At 46.4% G+C, this 7,990-nt stretch overlaps 1 non-coding gene across 1 annotated transcript; it reads right to left on the reverse strand.

The window, feature by feature from the left end:
- Positions 1 to 7,501: 7,501 nt before the first annotated feature.
- On the reverse strand, positions 7,502 to 7,575 carry TRNAN-GUU (transfer RNA asparagine (anticodon GUU)). The gene has a single exon. It is a non-coding gene; the product is annotated as a tRNA-Asn (tRNA).
- Positions 7,576 to 7,990: the final 415 nt, after the last annotated feature.

Here is a 7,990-nt window from a genome sequence, read left to right on the forward strand (position 1 = left end):
CTAAAATTGTGTGTTCCAATAAAATAAAGGCTCCATATAGTATCTTTTAAATAAAGAGGTCTCATAATTCTGTAAAATCATAGGGACCTAATTATGTCAGTTATAGTTGGAGGGTAAACAGTTTTAGGTATCACCCAACATGTGATTCTAACATGCATTTCTCTGTTATGATTCAGTTTTAGTTGCAATTCTAAGATCTATTGTTCTCTTTAAGTTCTTTGGCTGATATTAAATTGAGTTCATTAACATATAATCTTTGCCCAGAGAATATCTACTTAAGACAGGAAAAGCCAACACTGTGTTACTATAGTGCTGAGGCATGTTTTCATAGACTGCTGAGTGGTCAAAGTTGCACGGGTTGAGAGCAGGTGTGGGTACATGTAGGGGATGTGGTGAACACGGCCAATATGTCATTTGAAGGCAGGTAGAACACATGGTATATCTGCTCCAGGAAGTAAGGAGATCTGCTGTGTTTCTCAGGTCTTGGATTTTTAAAAAATCCTAGTTCTTGCTTACCTTCCATAGAAATGAAGTCATATCCATTTTCCCATTCTTTGCTATCCCTCCCTTGTTTCTCTCACAGCACCTGTCATTAGGCTCTGGCAGGTGGTTGAGACTGATTGTGCTTCCACAGGGCTGCCCCTTTTTCATGCCTCGATATGGGCACAGTGGGAGCAGGGCCATTGGGTTTGTTTACAATTCTGCTGGGCCCCAGTAACTGTTACCCAAACCCGTGGGGGTTCTTCTGTCCTTACTCTTCTCTGTGCCAAGAATCAGGCCAATGAAAACTATGAGCACGGGTCAGATATTTAGCAGATTTTCCAGCAGGCTGTGAAGGGGATTCCTTGGCACATTTTTCCCACTGCTTTTTCCTCCTGTCCTTCAGCCCTCTCCCGGGACTTGAGCCCGACCAAAACCCAGGATGCCCGACTTCAGCACCTAATGAAGTTCAGGCTCTGATGTCTCATTGCAAAAATTCAGCGAGAGACAAAGCGATAAGAGTTGGACTTGTTAAGATGCAAAAGTAGGAAGTCAAGAAACACCTGGAGTAACAGGCAAATTTGGCCTTGGAATATGGAATGAAGCAGGGCAAAGGCTAACAGAGTTTTGCCAAGAAAATGCACTGGTCATAGCAAACACCCTCTTCCAACAACACAAGAGAAGACTCTACACATGGACATCACCAGATGGTTAACACTGAAATCAGATTGATTACATTCTTTGCAGCCAAAGATGGAGAAGCTCTATACAGTCAGCAAAAACAAGACCAGGAGCTGACTGTGGCTCAGATCATGAACTCCTTATTGCCAAATTCAGACTTAAATTGAAGAAAGTAGGGAAAACCACTAGACCATTCAAGTATGACCTAAATCAAATCCCTTATGATTATACAGTGGAAGTGAGAAATAGATTTAAGGGCCTAGATCTGATAGATAGAGTGCCTGATGAACTATGGAATGAGGTTCATGACATTGTACCAGAGACAGAGATCAAGACCATCCCCATGGAAAAGAAATGCAAAAAAGCAAAATGGCTGTCTGAGGAGGCCTTACAAATAGCTGTGAAAAGAAGAGAAGCCAAAAGCAAAGGAGAAAAGGAAAGATATAAGCATCTGAATGAAGAGTTCCAAAGAATAGTAAGAAGAGGTAAGAAAGCCTTCCTCAGTGACCAGTGCAAAGAAATAGAGGAAAACAACAGAATGGGAAAGACTAGAGATCTCTTCAAGAAAATGAGAGATACAAAGGGAACATTTCATGCAAAGATGGGCTTGATAAAGGACAGAAATGGTATGGACCTAACAGAAGCAGTAGATATTAAGAAGAGGTGGCAGGAATACACAGAAGAACTGTACAAAAAAGATCTTCATGACCCAGATAATCACAATGGTGTGATCACTCACCTAGAGCCAGACATCCTGGAATGTGAAGTCAAGTGGGCCTTAGAAAGCATCACTATGAACAAAGCTAGTGGAGGTGATGGAATTCCAGTGGAGCTATTTCTAATCCTGAAAGATGATGCTGTGAAAGTGCTGCACTCAATATGCCAGCAAATTTGGAAAACTCAGCAGTGGCCACAGGACTGGAAAAGATCAGTTTTCATTCCAATCCCAAAGAAAGGCAATGCCAAAGAATGCTCAAACTACCGCACAATTGCACTCATCTCACATGCTAGTAAAGTAATGCTCAAAGTTCTCCAAGCCAGGCTTCAGCAATACGTAAACCGTGAACTTCCAGATGTTCAAGCTGGTTTTAGAAAAGGCAGAGGAACCAGAGACCAAATTGCCAACCTCCACTGGATTATCGAAAAAGCAAGAGAGTTCCAGAAAAATATCTATTTCTGCTTTATTGACTATGCCAAAGCCTTTGACTGTGTGGGTCACAATAAACTGTGGAAAATTCTGAAAGAGATGGGAATACCAGACCACCTCACCTGCCTCTTGAGTAACAGTTAAAACTGGACATGGAAGAACAGACTGGTTCCAAATAGGAAAAGGAGTTTGTCAAGGCTGTATATTGTCACCCTGCTTATTTAACTTATATGCAGAGTACATCATGAGAAATGCTGGACTGGAAGAAACACAAGCTGGAATCAAGATTGCCGGGAGAAATATCAATAACCTCAGATATGCAGATGACACCACCCTTATGGCAGAAAGTGAAGAGGAACTAAAAAGCCTCTTGATGAAAGTGGAGAGTGAAAAAGTTGGCTTAAAGCTCCACGTTCAGAAAACGAAGATCATGGCATCCGGTCCCACCACTTCATGGGAAATAGATGGGGAAACAGTGGAAACAGTGTCAGACTTTATTTTTCTGGGCTCCAAAATCACTACAGATGGTGACTGCAGCCATGAAATTAAAAGACACTTACTCCTTGGAAGGAAAGTTATGACCAACCTAGATAGCATATTCAAAAGCAGAGACATTCCTTTGCCAACAAAGGTCCGTCTAGTCAAGGCTATGGTTTTTCCAGTGATCATGTATGGATGTGAGAGTTGGACTGTGAAGAAAGCTGAGCACTGAAGAATTGATGCTTTTGAACTGTGGTGTTGGAGAAGACTCTTGAGAGTCCCTTGGACTGCAAGGAGACCCAACCAGTCCATTCTGAAGGAGATCAGCCCTGGGATTTCTTTGGAACGAATGATGCTAAAGCTGAAACTCCAGTACTTTGGCCACCTCATGAGAAGAGTTGACTCATTGGAAAAGACTCTGATGCTGGGAGGGATTGGGGGCAGGAGGAGAAGGGAACGACAGAGGATGAGATGGCTGGATGGCATCACTGACTCGATGGGCGTGAGTCTGAGTGAACTCCGGGAGTTGGTGATGGACAGGGAGGCCTGGCGTGACACAGTTCATGGGGTTGCAAAGAGTCAGACAGGACTAAGTGACTGAACTGAACTAAACTGGACTTGTTAAGATTCAGAGAGAAGCGCCACACTCTACAGGGTACAGGCCAAGGAATGTGGCCTGGCTAGATTTTGCGAGAGGGGTGAATTCATATGCTAATGAGTGAGAGGATCATCCCAGTCTTTGGGGAACCACCCATTCCTCCATCTTTTGACAATGCCTTGGAGCTGTCCTGCCACCTCTGGCTGTGTCTGCTGGCTTATAGACTGGGGATTAAGGTTTAAGTTATGCCCTTGTGCTGTGTCATTCTTTCAAAGGTTGTGCTCTGCCTCCTCCCCTCCTGTTTCATGCTCCTTTCCTCAGCCCCATTCGGGCCCACAATGTTGCCTCTACAATCTTCTGGAGGGACAATCAGAAAATAGCTGGCTTTGGGAGGGAAATACTGTATAATATCCAGCCCCTTAATCCTACCCAGCACTGGTCACATTGGAGATCTTGGGGACGCCCAACTCCAGTCTGGGGGTCCCAGAAGGTCATCACGCCTTGACCTGCCTAGGGATCTGGTCCTTGAAAGGTTGTCATGCCTCAACCTGCTTGGGGATTTGATCTCTAGGAGGCTGTCACACCTCAGCCTGCCTGAAGATCTGCACCCTGACCCAGGGACCAATCTGCACCCTGACCCGGGGACCACTGGCTCTCAGGTTTCAACAGTACTGGGTAGAATAAGCTTCAGAAAGACTCAACCCTAAGGAAGTCCACCCATGGAAACAGAAGGAAGCCTATTACTTGTGGGACTGTGCCCAGTCTCAGCAATAACTCAGGAGCCCAACAAGAACCCCATTGCCTTTCTGGAAAGGCTAAAAGAGGCCCTCCAAAAGTTTACCAATCTGGACTTAGGCTCTTACAAGGGACAGGTGATCTTAAAGGACAAATTCTTGTCCCAATGTGCATCAGATATCAGAATTAAGTTACAACAGCTATAGCAGCAGGACCCTGCTGCCTCTTTAGATGAGATGGTCCAGACAGCCACCAATACCTTTTATAACAGAGAACAGGAAAAGGAGGCCAAGGCCCAGGAGAGGGAGAGAAGGAAAGAGACAAGGCATGCCCAGATGCTGGCCACCCTCCAGAGAAGCTCTATGGCAAACCCCGAGTCCTTGAAGGACAAGGCAGAGGCAAATGCCTAATCTATAGACAGGAGGGACATTGGGCCAAAGAGTGTCCAAACCATGACAAGTCTCCTAGAATGGCTTGCCACAAATGCCATCTGGGACATTGGGCGGCACTCTGCCCTCGGGACCCAAGAGCCTCAAGGTCAAGTGCCAAGCCTTCCCTCACAATGGTTCAAGAGGACTGAAGCGGCCCACTCCAGCCAGCCCGCCTGTCACAGATAACCATCACGGGGCTGGAGCCAAGGGTGCAACTGGATGTGGCAGGTAGGTCCAAGAATTTCTTGGTTGACACAGGGGCTATCTACACAAGGGGCTGTCTTGATCTCCTACTCCGAAGCCTTCTCCTCCCAAACCTGTACCATTTTGGGTGCTACAGGGAAAACAACTACTAAAAGATTCACCCGAGCACTTCTTTGTTGCTGGGATGGACAAATATTTTCCCACCAGTTTCTGGTGGTCCCTGAGTGTCCTAGTCCCTTAACGGGAAGAGGCATACTCACTAAACTGGGGACCACCCTTGTGATGGGAAGCTTTTCAGCCCCTAGAGACCTGCAGCTCCTGGTTACTACTGAAGAACCCATTACACCTTCTCGAATAGAGAGGGACCAAAAATTATGGGAAGACAAAATTAGCCCCCAGGTGTGGGACCAGGGGATTCCTGGACGAGCCCACCAAGCTGAACCGGTCATCATTGTTCTCCGAGATCCCACTTGGTTTCCTAACCAGAAACAATGTCCCCTCAGAAGAGAGGCTCAGGAGAGACTACAGCCTTTAATAAATAAATTCCTTGCTTGTGGGCTATTGGTCCCCACCAGTTCACCAGTTCACCCCACCCAATCCTCTCAGTAAAGAAAAAAGACAGAAGCTGGAGAATGGTTCAAGATTTCCGGATCATAAATGAAGCTGTAGTCCCCCTCCATCCCACACTACCCAATCCCTATGTAATCTTAGGAGAAATCCCACCCAGGGCCAAGTGGTTTACAGCCTTGGATTGCAAAGATGCATTTTTTTGCATCACTTCAGTTCATTTCAGTCGCTCAGTTGTGTCCGACTCTTTGCGACCCCATGAATCGCAGCACGCCAGGCCTCCCTGTCCATCACCAACACCCGGAGTTCACTCAGACTCACATCCATCGAGTCAGTGATGCCATCCAGCCATCTCATCCTCTGTCGTTCCCTTCTCCTCCTGCCCCCAATCCCTCCCAGCATCAGAGTCTTTTCCAATGAGTCAACTCTTCTCATGAGGTGGCCAAAGTACTGGAGTTTCAGCTTTAGCATCATTCGTTCCAAAGAAATCCCAGGGCTGATCTCCTTCAGAATGGACTGGTTGGGTCTCCTTGCAGTCCAAGGGACTCTCAAGAGTCTTCTCCAACACCACAGTTCAAAAGCATCAATTCTTCAGTGCTCAGCTTTCTTCACAGTCCAACTCTCACATCCATACATGATCACTGGAAAAACCATAGCCTTGACTAGACGGACCTTTGTTGGCAAAGGAATGTCTCTGCTTTTGAATATGCTATCTAGGTTGGTCATAACTTTCCTTCCAAGGAGTAAGCGTCTTTTAATTTCATGGCTGCAGTCACCATCTGTAGTGATTTTGGAGCCCAGAAAAATAAAGTCTGACACTGTTTCCACTGTTTCCCCATCTATTTCCCATGAAGTGGTGGGACCGGATGCCATGATCTTCGTTTTCTGAACGTGGAGCTTTAAGCCAACTTTTTCACTCTCCACTTTCATCAAGAGGCTTTTTAGTTCCTCTTCACTTTCTGCCATAAGGGTGGTGTCATCCGCATATCTGAGGTTATTGATATTTCTCCCGGCAATCTTGATTCCAGCTTGTGTTTCTTCCAGTCCAGCATTTCTCATGATGTACTCTGCATATAAGTTAAATAAGTAGGGTGACAATATACAGCCTTGACAAACTCCTTTTCCTATTTGGAACCAGTCTGTTCTTCCATGTCCAGTTCTAACTGTTGCTTCCTGATATGCATACAAATTTCTCAAGAGGCAGATCAGGTGGTCTGGTATTACCATCTCTTTCAGAATTTTCCACAGTTTATTGTGATGCACACAGTCAAAGGCTTTGGCATAGTCAATAAAGCAGAAATAGATGTTTTTCTGGAACTCTCTTGCTTTTTCCATGATCCAGCGGATGTTGGCAATTTGATCTCTGGTTCCTCTGCCTTTTCTAAAACCAGCTTTGTTCAGAGTGATGCTTCCTAAGGTCCACTTGACTTCGCATTCCAAGATGTCTGGCTCTAGGTGAGTGATCACACCATCGTGATTATCTGGGTCATGAAGATCTTTTTTGTACAGTTCTTTTGTGTATTCTTGCCACCTCTTCTTAATATCTTCTGCTTCTGTTAGGTCCATACCATTTTTCTCCTTTATTGTGCGCATCTTTGCATGAAATATTCCCTTGGTATCTCTAATTTTCTTGAAGAGATCTCTGGTCTTTCCCATTCTATTGTTTACCTCTATTTCTTGGCATTGATCACACTACGCATTGTAAACACCATGTGATAGAGCAATTGCCTTTCCAGGACTTGTCGCTACAGAAGACCTTGTACAAGGGGCCAACGAGGTATGTACAAGGATGATGTACATACATTGTACAACGATGTATGTACAGTAATGTACAGCATTATTTGTAACCATGAAAGCAGATGGAAAGTATTAAATAAATAGTATTAGCAGTACGCGCAAAAAAAAAAAAAAAAGACAGTAGTAACTCCCTCGTTAAAAGCAATTCAGAAAGGAACTATGACATCTCAGGAATTTCCAGGGGACCTATTTTCCAGATGAGTTCTTCTATCCAGCTCAGTGATGGCCTTCTGATCCCGCCTTATGTCCCTGTGAGGTGGACAGGAAAGAGGAGCCAAGAGGGTAGGAGTGAAGGGGCCCTTTCCCGCCTTCACAGTAGAGGATGGGTAGAAAAGAAAGAAGCGAAAAGCTTTCACGTTCTAGAAAGGTGTAAGCGGAAGGCGTCCCTGGGTGGGCTCGAACCACCAACCTTTCGGTTAACAGCCGAACGCGCTAACCGATTGCGCCACAGAGACTAACGAACGACCTACCCCTCTCAATGCCATAGAGAAGAAACGTAGCCGTTCCACGCCAGGCAGAGTCACACGCCTTTTCGTGGACAACGACACCGGCTCAAACCCTCGGACAGCCGGAGAACTGACTTCGACGCAGTGCGCTGATGCTCGTGGGGAAGCCGGGAGTCGGGCGATTCCGAAGCCAGAAAGGGCAGCGGTTCATCCCCGCGGCGCCTGGTTCCACACCCGCCGCAGATGCAGCGCCCCCGAGACGCCTCGGGCCTGAGCCGAAGGAAGCTGAATCCCCGGTGGGCCCTGTGACGGCTCTCCGATTGCTTCGCTGGCGCCGCCCTCCCTCCTCTGGTCCGCGGTCGGTGGGGCGGGAGCGGGAACCAGGGGGTGCGGAGGTCGGTCCTAAGGGACAAACGCGACGTGC

The sequence above is a fragment of the Bos mutus genome, unplaced genomic scaffold (genome assembly GCF_027580195.1).
Source record: "Bos mutus isolate GX-2022 unplaced genomic scaffold, NWIPB_WYAK_1.1 CTG259, whole genome shotgun sequence".
In the NCBI taxonomy this organism is placed as follows: domain Eukaryota; kingdom Metazoa; phylum Chordata; class Mammalia; order Artiodactyla; family Bovidae; genus Bos; species Bos mutus.